This window comes from Propithecus coquereli, unplaced genomic scaffold, assembly GCF_000956105.1.
Source record: "Propithecus coquereli isolate 6110/MARCELLA unplaced genomic scaffold, Pcoq_1.0 Scaffold313, whole genome shotgun sequence".
Taxonomy (NCBI): Eukaryota; Metazoa; Chordata; class Mammalia; order Primates; family Indriidae; genus Propithecus; species Propithecus coquereli.
The window spans coordinates 764924-767942 of NW_012148764.1; positions in this window are offsets into that span (position 1 = coordinate 764924).

A 3019-nucleotide genomic window follows, 5' to 3' on the forward strand; every position below is an offset into this window, starting at 1 on the left:
ATTGAATTCCTATGTGTTAATTTTCTTATCTCAGCCTTCGCCTCAATTAGGCTTCTATATGCCTTTACATCATGGAGGTCCATCAAGGTATTTCCTCAGCCTTTTAGTATCACTTTGTCACACATTAAAAAGGCTGAGAATTGAGCCAAAAACTTCCATTAAATAAGATTTCTTTCAGTATTCCTTGTGTCAAATGCTAATATCTTGAAATATTTTATAGCCATTAAAGCTATTGATTTTAATAAGCATTTTAATCTCTTATTGACCATTTATCATTAATATTCCTACACTTTCTACTCTGAGAACAAAACACAGAGGAAATCCCGGTACCTACAGAGTGATTACTTGTGTGATCTAAAAATTCTATAAACCTTCCATTTGCATACCAAGTCCCAAAGAGCATATACATCATATTGATCAACATCAGCTCCAAGCAGGAGAAGGGAAAAAGCCTTAGACCTATGCAGAGGAGCGTGGGCCTTGTTCTGAGGTCAAAGAGGAGCAAGTCAGTGAAGCATCTTGAGCAGAGGTGTAGTTTGTGCTTCACAAAAATCTCTCCAGAAGTGACAGGAAAGCTGATTGAGTTAAAACTAATACCATAATCCTGGACAAGATATGAGAGTTTACGCTGGGTTGTACATGAGTATGAAGAGAATGAGAGAGCTCAGAAAGATAATTAGGATGAAAAAAGAGACTGGAAAAGGGGGCGGTGAGGGAGAGCTTAGGATGGTTCCTGGCTTCCACAGTGCCATAATGACAAGAGAAAAACGTGAAGAGAATGCAGTCAGAATGAAGCAAATGGCTCCGGGTCTGTACACGCTGAGTTTTAGGGGCCTGCAAAACATCCTGGGGGGAGATGTTCAGGTTAGGCTTGGGAGAGTGCTTATGGCCAGGGTGATGATTTTCCCGACAACAGTAATTAAGAGAACAGAAAGCACCTCATCCTGACCTTGTAGTTACGAAGGCATCAAAAATGTCCAGCTTATTAATACTTCTTGATTATAAATTCAATCATCTAAACTTTTAGAATTACTGATTTAATTGACTTTTACGGGGAAAATGAATCTGTGAAGAATACTTTGTTCCTAATGGAAAATTTTCATATTTTTTAATGACAGTTTATTGCAGGTCTATGAAAACAAAGATAATCAATCAAACTGACATGCACACAGACAGTTGCCCTCCCAGAATTACCGATTAATCAAGGAAGAATTTGTATCATTCTATGAAACCAGTTAAATATATATAAACAAATTGTTTTAAAATATTGCTTGTGATCTTGTTTTCATATCTAACAATCACACCATATTGTACCCTATGAGTGTCACCTCTGTGAAAGCACACTGATGTAGTTAATAATTTACTACATTTTACTTTTTTTCCTTTACTTTTACATAATAAATTCTTATTTAATTAGCACTGGCCTAGGTTACCTTACTAGACAACTCTAGCAATAGAGCAGTCTACATTACACATGAAGATATAAAAGAACAGTTTCCATTGCATTTAATAATCTACTGATTCCATGAGATTTAAATACTAATAAAGATAATTAATAAGTTACTATTTATTGAGCCTGTACAATGTGTCAGGAACCATAATGCTAAACAGCTAAATTAATTCGCATGAGAACTTGTGACAAATACTGTTATTAAGGCCATTTTACCTATGAGAAAAATGAGTCTCTGGGAAGTTATCTAAATTGTCTCACGGCTATTGTGGTTTTAAACAGATCTGTCTGATGCTGTAGTAAACGTTTTAAATCTCTACATATTTGGCCTCTACTTGAAATCATATTATATGTTAATTCTGCCTTTATATTTTAATAGAGACTTGAATAACCACTTCAATGCTGTTCTATAGAGGCGAGTATGGGATTCTTGGGGAGATACCTTTCCTGGGAGAGCTCAGGACTTGCCCACATCTTTCTGATACATCTTCGTCCCTCTGCACCTTATCTGACTCTCAAATGCAGAGACCAGGAAAAGTTACACAGGAGTTTCACCAGGTCAAGTCACTAAGCACTGAGCCATGTGCCAAAGACAAGCTATTCTCTTTAGTTTCTAGGACTTACTAGCCAACTCTTAGCCACTTTTCCCTTATACTCACTGAGGAGCTTCAGCATGTGCGAGAACCACCCATATGCCAAGGGGTTATCTCTCATCCAAGGTTCAATGGACCCTCAGAGGACTTTTTCTGCTGGTTTGATGTCAAGTGTTTCTAATTCCCCAGGCCTCTGAATATCCAGCTTCCTATGAAAACTCTTACATCATATACCACCTTCAGGCTCATTTTCTAGGTGAAATTTCTTTGCGGAGCATAGAATCAAAATGGACAATATAAATTGTACACATGTCCAGACAATGAGTAATGAGTGAAAAACAGTGTGTGGGTGGGGGGGAAGGGGAGGGTGGCAAATAATACAAATATATTACCCCCAAAATTCAAAGGCAAGAAATCTTGCCATTTTTAATATAAAAACATTATATGGTAAAATATGGAAACAGTTTTCTGTTACATAGAGGTCATGTGTAAAGTATTAATAAGCTAAAGTACACAAAGCCAAATGACAAATCTTGATTAACAAACTACCCACTCTGCCCATATTTGCCTCAGAGTGTTTAAAGATGCTTGAAGGCTGTAAATCTCTGACCCTCATTCTGACTATTGATTGGTAAGAACTCCACCCTTGTTTTTTAACTAATAAAAACAATGGTTTCTCTTTACTTTAGAGCAGGTATCATATTGGGTAGTTAATTTTTCACTTTGTAAACGTGTTTCTCACCCAATTCTTACTTGGAGGCTCTACGATACTTATAAGAAAAGAGGTAAAGTCATCACATCACATTAAGAAATCTTGGTTTTGACCTCTTCACCTTTAGTTCCCTTCGATTTCACGGTTAAAATCAGTATATAGAAAATATAGAAGGAAGAGGAAGAAAGTTTATTGAATTCCTATGTGTTAATTTTCTTATCTCAGCCTTCGCCTCAATTAGGCTTCTATATGCCTTTACATCAT